General features: G+C 45.0%; 9 non-coding genes across 9 annotated transcripts; all 9 read left to right on the top strand.

Moving 5' to 3' along the window:
* The first annotated feature begins 1033 nt into the window (after positions 1 to 1033).
* On the top strand, positions 1034 to 1224 carry LOC141184973 (U2 spliceosomal RNA). The gene has a single exon (XR_012259678.1). It is a non-coding gene; the product is annotated as a U2 spliceosomal RNA (small nuclear RNA).
* Positions 1225 to 2344: 1120 nt separating this feature from the next.
* LOC141190355 (U2 spliceosomal RNA) lies at positions 2345 to 2535 on the top strand. Its single transcript, XR_012264382.1, has one exon. It is a non-coding gene; the product is annotated as a U2 spliceosomal RNA (small nuclear RNA).
* A 1120-nt stretch (positions 2536 to 3655) lies between these two features.
* LOC141191255 (U2 spliceosomal RNA) lies at positions 3656 to 3846 on the top strand. The gene has a single exon (XR_012265253.1). It is a non-coding gene; the product is annotated as a U2 spliceosomal RNA (small nuclear RNA).
* A 1113-nt stretch (positions 3847 to 4959) lies between these two features.
* Positions 4960 to 5150, top strand: LOC141184777 (U2 spliceosomal RNA). Its single transcript, XR_012259500.1, has one exon. It is a non-coding gene; the product is annotated as a U2 spliceosomal RNA (small nuclear RNA).
* Positions 5151 to 6271: 1121 nt separating this feature from the next.
* LOC141184226 (U2 spliceosomal RNA) lies at positions 6272 to 6462 on the top strand. The gene has a single exon (XR_012259002.1). It is a non-coding gene; the product is annotated as a U2 spliceosomal RNA (small nuclear RNA).
* Positions 6463 to 7582: 1120 nt separating this feature from the next.
* LOC141190354 (U2 spliceosomal RNA) lies at positions 7583 to 7773 on the top strand. Its single transcript, XR_012264381.1, has one exon. It is a non-coding gene; the product is annotated as a U2 spliceosomal RNA (small nuclear RNA).
* A 1119-nt stretch (positions 7774 to 8892) lies between these two features.
* Positions 8893 to 9083, top strand: LOC141186739 (U2 spliceosomal RNA). The gene has a single exon (XR_012260989.1). It is a non-coding gene; the product is annotated as a U2 spliceosomal RNA (small nuclear RNA).
* A 1120-nt stretch (positions 9084 to 10203) lies between these two features.
* On the top strand, positions 10204 to 10394 carry LOC141190353 (U2 spliceosomal RNA). The gene has a single exon (XR_012264380.1). It is a non-coding gene; the product is annotated as a U2 spliceosomal RNA (small nuclear RNA).
* Positions 10395 to 11519: 1125 nt separating this feature from the next.
* On the top strand, positions 11520 to 11710 carry LOC141190351 (U2 spliceosomal RNA). Its single transcript, XR_012264378.1, has one exon. It is a non-coding gene; the product is annotated as a U2 spliceosomal RNA (small nuclear RNA).
* Positions 11711 to 12017: the final 307 nt, after the last annotated feature.

The following is a 12017-nucleotide window of genomic DNA, read 5'->3' as shown; positions in this document are numbered from 1 at the left end:
TTTGGCTTTGCTTTTCTTCTCCTCATTGGATTTTTCATGTTAAAAGTTGCAGAAGCCAGATGACAAGCTCATTTTGGTTCAACTTCAGCAACTGTGCATTGCATTGCCATGTAATGTAATGTAATGCAATGCTATCTATCTAGCTCTCCCTCTATACTTCCTTTTGGATAAACAGACATATTAGGCAAGCATTTTGGAGCTTTCACCTAAATAACTACAGGTGGTGAGATAAGCTGCACAATATAATTGACCTTTCAGTATATTGTTGCACACACACCATCTATTTAGCAAATGCCCTTGTTATCAACAGCAGCCTTTTAAACTCACCTGAGCTAACAGGTATGTGAGCTGGTTACTCTGCTGCGCTTAAAATTTCTTTTTTGGTTTGCTACAATGCCTTTTCTGAAACGTTGTCTCCCTCTGCTGGAACACTGACTTCTTTCATTTAATGCCTGCAGACTATAAAAGAGAAACCAACCCAAAAAGTTTGGTTGATTAGTCTGTGGCATTCTTTTAAACTGTTGCTTATGGCGGTCTCTGTGAGCTTCTCAGTGACATTCAGCCATCCAGGTATCCCGCCTGCAGTAGACGGAATGTGGCAATGGAACGCTGGCTGCGCGTGCCATAATAGGCTCTGAGCCTTTATATACCTGCACACAGCAGCAGCCACCTTCAGTCTGCTGCTGGACAGCCAGCAGCAGCAGCAGCAGGAGAGTTAATTAATCAGCAACCCTCCTGCTAAGGGTAGACAGCTGCTCGTTCCACCCCCCCCCGCCTTAATTGGTTCTCCTCCCTTCCAACGGTGTTGAGGCGGGTGGGAACAGCCGGGGGTTGAGGGTACTGTGCTAAAAGAGGTGGAGTTATGCAGATCTAAAACGCGTGGATTGCAGCAGCAGCAAGCCGAAAAGTGCAGGCATGTGAGGGATCTAGAGGTTGACAGCATGTCTTCTTAACGGGAGTCCAGGTGGCCATCTCCACAAATGGACTTTTCAGAATCCTTGGGTGGCACCGTAGTCGGAAACCAATTCTGGTTATCGCTTCTCGGCCTTTTGGCTAAGATCAAGTGTAATATCTGTTCTTATCAGTTTAATATCTGATACGTCCCCTACCTGGGGACCATATATTAAATGGATTTTTAGAACAGGGAGATGGAAAAAGAGCTTGCTCTGTCCACTCCACGCATTGACCTGGTATTGCAGTATCTCCAGGACCGGTGCACCCCTTCTTTAATGCAGTTTCTAAAATCAGAAAGAATTGAATTCAATGCTTTTTGTTCATTTTGCTTGTTTGTCGGATTTTGGGATGGACTCTTTGGCTTTGCTTTTCTTCTCCTCATTGGATTTTTCATGTTAAAAGTTGCAGAAGCCAGATGACAAGCTCATTTTGGTTCAACTTCAGCAACTGTGCATTGCATTGCCATGTAATGTAATGTAATGCAATGCTATCTATCTAGCTCTCCCTCTATACTTCCTTTTGGATAAACAGACATATTAGGCAAGCATTTTGGAGCTTTCACCTAAATAACTACAGGTGGTGAGATAAGCTGCACAATATAATTGACCTTTCAGTATATTGTTGCACACACACCATCTATTTAGCAAATGCCCTTGTTATCAACAGCAGCCTTTTAAACTCACCTGAGCTAACAGGAATGTGAGCTGGTTACTCTGCTGCGCTTAAAATTTCTTTTTTGGTTTGCTACAATGCCTTTTCTGAAACGTTGTCTCCCTCTGCTGGAACACTGACTTCTTTCATTTAATGCCTGCAGACTATAAAAGAGAAACCAACCCAAAAAGTTTGGTTGATTAGTCTGTGGCATTCTTTTAAACTGTTGCTTATGGCGGTCTCTGTGAGCTTCTCAGTGACATTCAGCCATCCAGGTATCCCGCCTGCAGTAGACGGAATGTGGCAATGGAACGCTGGCTGCGCGTGTCATAATAGGCTCTGAGCCTTTATATACCTGCGCACAGCAGCAGCCACCTTCAGTCTGCTGCTGGACAGCCAGCAGCAGCAGCAGCAGGAGAGGTAATTAATCAGCAACCCTCCTGCTAAGGGTAGACAGCTGCTCGTTCCACCCCCCCCCCGCCTTAATTGGTTCTCCTCCCTTCCAACGGTGTTGAGGCGGGTGGGAACAGCCGGGGGTTGAGGGTACTGTGCTAAAAGAGGTGGAGTTATGCAGATCTAAAACGCGTGGAATGCAGCAGCAGCAAGCCGAAAAGTGCAGGCATGTGAGGGATCTAGAGGTTGACAGCATGTCTTCTTAACGGGAGTCCAGGTGGCCATCTCCACAAATGGACTTTTCAGAATCCTTGGGTGGCACCGTAGTCGGAAACCAATTCTGGTTATCGCTTCTCGGCCTTTTGGCTAAGATCAAGTGTAGTATCTGTTCTTATCAGTTTAATATCTGATACGTCCCCTATCTGGGGACCATATATTAAATGGATTTTTAGAACAGGGAGATGGAAAAAGAGCTTGCTCTGTCCACTCCACGCATTGACCTGGTATTGCAGTATCTCCAGGACCGGTGCACCCCTTCTTTAATGCAGTTTCTAAAATCAGAAAGAATTGAATTCAATGCTTTTTGTTCATTTTGCTTGTTTGTCGGATTTTGGGATGGACTCTTTGGCTTTGCTTTTCTTCTCCTCATTGGATTTTTCATGTTAAAAGTTGCAGAAGCCAGATGACAAGCTCATTTTGGTTCAACTTCAGCAACTGTGCATTGCATTGCCATGTAATGTAATGTAATGCAATGCTATCTATCTAGCTCTCCCTCTATACTTCCTTTTGGATAAACAGACATATTAGGCAAGCATTTTGGAGCTTTCACCTAAATAGCTACAGGTGGTGAGATAAGCTGCACAATATAATTGACCTTTCAGTATATTGTTGCACACACACCATCTATTTAGCAAATGCCCTTGTTATCAACAGCAGCCTTTTAAACTCACCTGAGCTAACAGGTATGTGAGCTGGTTACTCTGCTGCGCTTAAAATTTCTTTTTTGGTTTGCTACAATGCCTTTTCTGAAACGTTGTCTCCCTCTGCTGGAACACTGACTTCTTTCATTTAATGCCTGCAGACTATAAAAGAGAAACCAACCCAAAAAGTTTGGTTGATTAGTCTGTGGCATTCTTTTAAACTGTTGCTTATGGCGGTCTCTGTGAGCTTCTCAGTGACATTCAGCCATCCAGGTATCCCGCCTGCAGTAGACGGAATGTGGCAATGGAACGCTGGCTGCGCGTGTCATAATAGGCTCTGAGCCTTTATATACCTGCGCACAGCAGCAGCCACCTTCAGTCTGCTGCTGGACAGCCAGCAGCAGCAGCAGCAGGAGAGGTAATTAATCAGCAACCCTCCTGCTAAGGGTAGACAGCTGCTCGTTCCACCCCCCCCCCGCCTTAATTGGTTCTCCTCCCTTCCAACGGTGTTGAGGCGGGTGGGAACAGCCGGGGGTTGAGGGTACTGTGCTAAAAGAGGTGGAGTTATGCAGATCTAAAACGCGTGGATTGCAGCAGCAGCAAGCCGAAAAGTGCAGGCATGTGAGGGATCTAGAGGTTGACAGCATGTCTTCTTAACGGGAGTCCAGGTGGCCATCTCCACAAATGGACTTTTCAGAATCCTTGGGTGGCACCGTAGTCGGAAACCAATTCTGGTTATCGCTTCTCGGCCTTTTGGCTAAGATCAAGTGTAGTATCTGTTCTTATCAGTTTAATATCTGATACGTCCCCTATCTGGGGACCATATATTAAATAAATTTTTAGAACAGGGAGATGGAAAAAGAGCTTGCTCTGTCCACTCCACGCATTGACCTGGTATTGCAGTATCTCCAGGACCGGTGCACCCCTTCTTTAATGCAGTTTCTAAAATCAGAAAGAATTGAATTCAATGCTTTTTGTTCATTTTGCTTGTTTGTCGGATTTTGGGATGGACTCTTTGGCTTTGCTTTTCTTCTCCTCATTGGATTTTTCATGTTAAAAGTTGCAGAAGCCAGATGACAAGCTCATTTTGGTTCAACTTCAGCAACTGTGCATTGCATTGCCATGTAATGTAATGCAATGCTATCTATCTAGCTCTCCCTCTATACTTCCTTTTGGATAAACAGACATATTAGGCAAGCATTTTGGAGCTTTCACCTAAATAACTACAGGTGGTGAGATAAGCTGCACAATATAATTGACCTTTCAGTATATTGTTGCACACACACCATCTATTTAGCAAATGCCCTTGTTATCAACAGCAGCCTTTTAAACTCACCTGAGCTAACAGGTATGTGAGCTGGTTACTCTGCTGCGCTTAAAATTTCTTTTTTGGTTTGCTACAATGCCTTTTCTGAAACGTTGTCTCCCTCTGCTGGAACACTGACTTCTTTCATTTAATGCCTGCAGACTATAAAAGAGAAACCAACCCAAAAAGTTTGGTTGATTAGTCTGTGGCATTCTTTTAAACTGTTGCTTATGGCGGTCTCTGTGAGCTTCTCAGTGACATTCAGCCATCCAGGTATCCCGCCTGCAGTAGACGGAATGTGGCAATGGAACGCTGGCTGCGCGTGTCATAATAGGCTCTGAGCCTTTATATACCTGCGCACAGCAGCAGCCACCTTCAGTCTGCTGCTGGACAGCCAGCAGCAGCAGCAGCAGGAGAGGTAATTAATCAGCAACCCTCCTGCTAAGGGTAGACAGCTGCTCGTTCCACCCCCCCCGCCTTAATTGGTTCTCCTCCCTTCCAACGGTGTTGAGGCGGGTGGGAACAGCCGGGGGTTGAGGGTACTGTGCTAAAAGAGGTGGAGTTATGCAGATCTAAAACGCGTGGATTGCAGCAGCAGCAAGCCGAAAAGTGCAGGCATGTGAGGGATCTAGAGGTTGACAGCATGTCTTCTTAACGGGAGTCCAGGTGGCCATCTCCACAAATGGACTTTTCAGAATCCTTGGGTGGCACCGTAGTCGGAAACCAATTCTGGTTATCGCTTCTCGGCCTTTTGGCTAAGATCAAGTGTAATATCTGTTCTTATCAGTTTAATATCTGATACGTCCCCTATCTGGGGACCATATATTAAATGGATTTTTAGAACAGGGAGATGGAAAAAGAGCTTGCTCTGTCCACTCCACGCATTGACCTGGTATTGCAGTATCTCCAGGACCGGTGCACCCCTTCTTTAATGCAGTTTCTAAAATCAGAAAGAATTGAATTCAATGCTTTTTGTTCATTTTGCTTGTTTGTCGGATTTTGGGATGGACTCTTTGGCTTTGCTTTTCTTCTCCTCATTGGATTTTTCATGTTAAAAGTTGCAGAAGCCAGATGACAAGCTCATTTTGGTTCAACTTCAGCAACTGTGCATTGCATTGCCATGTAATGTAATGTAATGCAATGCTATCTATCTAGCTCTCCCTCTATACTTCCTTTTGGATAAACAGACATATTAGGCAAGCATTTTGGAGCTTTCACCTAAATAACTACAGGTGGTGAGATAAGCTGCACAATATAATTGACCTTTCAGTATATTGTTGCACACACACCATCTATTTAGCAAATGCCCTTGTTATCAACAGCAGCCTTTTAAACTCACCTGAGCTAACAGGTATGTGAGCTGGTTACTCTGCTGCGCTTAAAATTTCTTTTTTGGTTTGCTACAATGCCTTTTCTGAAACGTTGTCTCCCTCTGCTGGAACACTGACTTCTTTCATTTAATGCCTGCAGACTATAAAAGAGAAACCAACCCAAAAAGTTTGGTTGATTAGTCTGTGGCATTCTTTTAAACTGTTGCTTATGGCGGTCTCTGTGAGCTTCTCAGTGACATTCAGTCATCCAGGTATCCCGCCTGCAGTAGACGGAATGTGGCAATGGAACGCTGGCTGCGCGTGTCATAATAGGCTCTGAGCCTTTATATACCTGCGCACAGCAGCAGCCACCTTCAGTCTGCTGCTGGACAGCCAGCAGCAGCAGCAGCAGGAGAGGTAATTAATCAGCAACCCTCCTGCTAAGGGTAGACAGCTGCTCGTTCCACCCCCCCCCCCGCCTTAATTGGTTCTCCTCCCTTCCAACGGTGTTGAGGCGGGTGGGAACAGCCGGGGGTTGAGGGTACTGTGCTAAAAGAGGTGGAGTTATGCAGATCTAAAACGCGTGGATTGCAGCAGCAGCAAGCCGAAAAGTGCAGGCATGTGAGGGATCTAGAGGTTGACAGCATGTCTTCTTAACGGGAGTCCAGGTGGCCATCTCCACAAATGGACTTTTCAGAATCCTTGGGTGGCACCGTAGTCAGAAACCAATTCTGGTTATCGCTTCTCGGCCTTTTGGCTAAGATCAAGTGTAGTATCTGTTCTTATCAGTTTAATATCTGATACGTCCCCTATCTGGGGACCATATATTAAATGGATTTTTAGAACAGGGAGATGGAAAAAGAGCTTGCTCTGTCCACTCCACGCATTGACCTGGTATTGCAGTGTCTCCAGGACCGGTGCACCCCTTCTTTAATGCAGTTTCTAAAATCAGAAAGAATTGAATTCAATGCTTTTTGTTCATTTTGCTTGTTTGTCGGATTTTGGGATGGACTCTTTGGCTTTGCTTTTCTTCTCCTCATTGGATTTTTCATGTTAAAAGTTGCAGAAGCCAGATGACAAGCTCATTTTGGTTCAACTTCAGCAACTGTGCATTGCATTGCCATGTAATGTAATGTAATGCAATGCTATCTATCTAGCTCTCCCTCTATACTTCCTTTTGGATAAACAGACATATTAGGCAAGCATTTTGGAGCTTTCACCTAAATAACTACAGGTGGTGAGATAAGCTGCACAATATAATTGACCTTTCAGTATATTGTTGCACACACACCATCTATTTAGCAAATGCCCTTGTTATCAACAGCAGCCTTTTAAACTCACCTGAGCTAACAGGTATGTGAGCTGGTTACTCTGCTGCGCTTAAAATTTCTTTTTTGGTTTGCTACAATGCCTTTTCTGAAACGTTGTCTCCCTCTGCTGGAACACTGACTTCTTTCATTTAATGCCTGCAGACTATAAAAGAGAAACCAACCCAAAAAGTTTGGTTGATTAGTCTGTGGCATTCTTTTAAACTGTTGCTTATGACGGTCTCTGTGAGCTTCTCAGTGACATTCAGCCATCCAGGTATCCCGCCTGCAGTAGACGGAATGTGGCAATGGAACGCTGGCTGCGCGTGTCATAATAGGCTCTGAGCCTTTATATACCTGCGCACAGCAGCAGCCACCTTCAGTCTGCTGCTGGACAGCCAGCAGCAGCAGCAGCAGGAGAGGTAATTAATCAGCAACCCTCCTGCTAAGGGTAGACAGCTGCTCGTTCCACCCCCCCCCCGCCTTAATTGGTTCTCCTCCCTTCCAACGGTGTTGAGGCGGGTGGGAACAGCCGGGGGTTGAGGGTACTGTGCTAAAAGAGGTGGAGTTATGCAGATCTAAAACGCGTGGATTGCAGCAGCAGCAAGCCGAAAAGTGCAGGCATGTGAGGGATCTAGAGGTTGACAGCATGTCTTCTTAACGGGAGTCCAGGTGGCCATCTCCACAAATGGACTTTTCAGAATCCTTGGGTGGCACCGTAGTCGGAAACCAATTCTGGTTATCGCTTCTCGGCCTTTTGGCTAAGATCAAGTGTAGTATCTGTTCTTATCAGTTTAATATCTGATACGTCCCCTATCTGGGGACCATATATTAAATGGATTTTTAGAACAGGGAGATGGAAAAAGAGCTTGCTCTGTCCACTCCACGCATTGACCTGGTATTGCAGTATCTCCAGGACCGGTGCACCCCTTCTTTAATGCAGTTTCTAAAATCAGAAAGAATTGAATTCAATGCTTTTTGTTCATTTTGCTTGTTTGTCGGATTTTGGGATGGACTCTTTGGCTTTGCTTTTCTTCTCCTCATTGGATTTTTCATGTTAAAAGTTGCAGAAGCCAGATGACAAGCTCATTTTGGTTCAACTTCAGCAACTGTGCATTGCATTGCCATGTAATGTAATGTAATGCAATGCTATCTATCTAGCTCTCCCTCTATACTTCCTTTTGGATAAACAGACATATTAGGCAAGCATTTTGGAGCTTTCACCTAAATAACTACAGGTGGTGAGATAAGCTGCACAATATAATTGACCTTTCAGTATATTGTTGCACACACACCATCTATTTGGCAAATGCCCTTGTTATCAACAGCAGCCTTTTAAACTCACCTGAGCTAACAGGTATGTGAGCTGGTTACTCTGCTGCGCTTAAAATTTCTTTTTTGGTTTGCTACAATGCCTTTTCTGAAACGTTGTCTCCCTCTGCTGGAACACTGACTTCTTTCATTTAATGCCTGCAGACTATAAAAGAGAAACCAACCCAAAAAGTTTGGTTGATTAGTCTGTGGCATTCTTTTAAACTGTTGCTTATGGCGGTCTCTGTGAGCTTCTCAGTGACATTCAGCCATCCAGGTATCCCGCCTGCAGTAGACGGAATGTGGCAATGGAACGCTGGCTGCGCGTGTCATAATAGGCTCTGAGCCTTTATATACCTGCGCACAGCAGCAGCCACCTTCAGTCTGCTGCTGGACAGCCAGCAGCAGCAGCAGCAGGAGAGGTAATTAATCAGCAACCCTCCTGCTAAGGGTAGACAGCTGCTCGTTCCACCCCCCCCTGCCTTAATTGGTTCTCCTCCCTTCCAACGGTGTTGAGGCGGGTGGGAACAGCCGGGGGTTGAGGGTACTGTGCTAAAAGAGGTGGAGTTATGCAGATCTAAAACGCGTGGATTGCAGCAGCAGCAAGCCGAAAAGTGCAGGCATGTGAGGGATCTAGAGGTTGACAGCATGTCTTCTTAACGGGAGTCCAGGTGGCCATCTCCACAAATGGACTTTTCAGAATCCTTGGGTGGCACCGTAGTCGGAAACCAATTCTGGTTATCGCTTCTCGGCCTTTTGGCTAAGATCAAGTGTAGTATCTGTTCTTATCAGTTTAATATCTGATATGTCCCCTATCTGGGGACCATATATTAAATGGATTTTTAGAACAGGGAGATGGAAAAAGAGCTTGCTCTGTCCACTCCACGCATTGACCTGGTATTGCAGTATCTCCAGGACCGGTGCACCCCTTCTTTAATGCAGTTTCTAAAATCAGAAAGAATTGAATTCAATGCTTTTTGTTCATTTTGCTTGTTTGTCGGATTTTGGGATGGACTCTTTGGCTTTGCTTTTCTTCTCCTCATTGGATTTTTCATGTTAAAAGTTGCAGAAGCCAGATGACAAGCTCATTTTGGTTCAACTTCAGCAACTGTGCATTGCATTGCCATGTAATGTAATGTAATGCAATGCTATCTATCTAGCTCTCCCTCTATACTTCCTTTTGGATAAACAGACATATTAGGCAAGCATTTTGGAGCTTTCACCTAAATAACTACAGGTGGTGAGATAAGCTGCACAATATAATTGACCTTTCAGCATATTGTTGCACACACACCATCTATTTAGCAAATGCCCTTGTTATCAACAGCAGCCTTTTAAACTCACCTGAGCTAACAGGTATGTGAGCTGGTTACTCTGCTGCGCTTAAAATTTCTTTTTTGGTTTGCTACAATGCCTTTTCTGAAACGTTGTCTCCCTCTGCTGGAACACTGACTTCTTTCATTTAATGCCTGCAGACTATAAAAGAGAAACCAACCCAAAAAGTTTGGTTGATTAGTCTGTGGCATTCTTTTAAACTGTTGCTTATGGCGGTCTCTGTGAGCTTCTCAGTGACATTCAGCCATCCAGGTATCCCGCCTGCAGTAGACGGAATGTGGCAATGGAACGCTGGCTGCGCGTGTCATAATAGGCTCTGAGCCCTTATATACCTGCGCACAGCAGCAGCCACCTTCAGTCTGCTGCTGGACAGCCAGCAGCAGCAGCAGCAGGAGAGGTAATTAATCAGCAACCCTCCTGCTAAGGGTAGACAGCTGCTCGTTCCACCCCCCCCCCGCCTTAATTGGTTCTCCTCCCTTCCAACGGTGTTGAGGCGGGTGGGAACAGCCGGGGGTTGAGGGTACTGTGCTAAAAGAGGTGGAGTTATGCAGATCTAAAACGCGTGGATTGCAGCAGCAGCAAGCCGAAAAGTGCAGGCATGTGAGGGATCTAGAGGTTGACAGCATGTCTTCTTAACGGGAGTCCAGGTGGCCATCTCCACAAATGGACTTTTCAGAATCCTTGGGTGGCACCGTAGTCGGAAACCAATTCTGGTTATCGCTTCTCGGCCTTTTGGCTAAGATCAAGTGTAGTATCTGTTCTTATCAGTTTAATATCTGATACGTCCCCTATCTGGGGACCATATATTAAATGGATTTTTAGAACAGGGAGATGGAAAAAGAGCTTGCTCTGTCCACTCCACGCATTGACCTGGTATTGCAGTATCTCCAGGACCGGTGCACCCCTTCTTTAATGCAGTTTCTAAAATCAGAAAGAATTGAATTCAATGCTTTTTGTTCATTTTGCTTGTTTGTCAGATTTTGGGATGGACTCTTTGGCTTTGCTTTTCTACTCCTCATTGGATTTTTCATGTTAAAAGTTGCAGAAGCCAGATGACAAGCTCATTTTGGTTCAACTTCAGCAACTGTGCATTGCATTGCCATGTAATGTAATGTAATGCAATGCTATCTATCTAGCTCTCCCTCTATACTTCCTTTTGGATAAACAGACATATTAGGCAAGCATTTTGGAGCTTTCACCTAAATAACTACAGGTGGTGAGATAAGCTGCACAATATAATTGACCTTTCAGCATATTGTTGCACACACACCATCTATTTAGCAAATGCCCTTGTTATCAACAGCAGCCTTTTAAACTCACCTGAGCTAACAGGTATGTGAGCTGGTTACTCTGCTGCGCTTAAAATTTCTTTTTTGGTTTGCTACAATGCCTTTTCTGAAACGTTGTCTCCCTCTGCTGGAACACTGACTTCTTTCATTTAATGCCTGCAGACTATAAAAGAGAAACCAACCCAAAAAGTTTGGTTGATTAGTCTGTGGCATTCTTTTAAACTGTTGCTTATGGCGGTCTCTGTGAGCTTCTCAGTGACATTCAGCCATCCAGGTATCCCGCCTGCAGTAGACGGAATGTGGCAATGGAACGCTGGCTGCGCGTGTCATAATAGGCTCTGAGCCTTTATATACCTGCGCACAGCAGCAGCCACCTTCAGTCTGCTGCTGGACAGCCAGCAGCAGCAGCAGCAGGAGAGGTAATTAATCAGCAACCCTCCTGCTAAGGGTAGACAGCTGCTCGTTCCACCCCCCCCCCCCCCCGCCTTAATTGGTTCTCCTCCCTTCCAACGGTGTTGAGGCGGGTGGGAACAGCCGGGGGTTGAGGGTACTGTGCTAAAAGAGGTGGAGTTATGCAGATCTAAAACGCGTGGATTGCAGCAGCAGCAAGCCGAAAAGTGCAGGCATGTGAGGGATCTAGAGGTTGACAGCATGTCTTCTTAACGGGAGTCCAGGTGGCCATCTCCACAAATGGACTTTTCAGAATCCTTGGGTGGCACCGTAGTCGGAAACCAATTCTGGTTATCGCTTCTCGGCCTTTTGGCTAAGATCAAGTGTAGTATCTGTTCTTATCAGTTTAATATCTGATACGTCCCCTATCTGGGGACCATATATTAAATGGATTTTTAGAACAGGGAGATGGAAAAAGAGCTTGCTCTGTCCACTCCACGCATTGACCTGGTATTGCAGTATCTCCAGGACCGGTGCACCCCTTCTTTAATGCAGTTTCTAAAATCAGAAAGAATTGAATTCAATGCTTTTTGTTCATTTTGCTTGTTTGTCAGATTTTGGGATGGACTCTTTGGCTTTGCTTTTCTACTCCTCATTGGATTTTTCATGTTAAAAGTTGCAGAAGCCAGATGACAAGCTCATTTTGGTTCAACTTCAGCAACTGTGCATTGCATTGCCATGTAATGTAATGTAATGCAATGCTATCTATCTAGCTCTCCCTCTATACTTCCTTTTGGATAAACAGACATATTAGGCAAGCATTTTGGAGCTTTCACCTAAATAACTACAGG

Source organism: Phyllobates terribilis, unplaced genomic scaffold (assembly GCF_046119375.1).
Source record: "Phyllobates terribilis strain yellow unplaced genomic scaffold, ASM4611937v1 Scaffold_40__1_contigs__length_11209783, whole genome shotgun sequence".
Taxonomy (NCBI): Eukaryota; Metazoa; Chordata; class Amphibia; order Anura; family Dendrobatidae; genus Phyllobates; species Phyllobates terribilis.
Note: the sequence above shows the minus strand (reverse complement) of the source record. Positions and strands in the feature narration are given on the sequence as shown.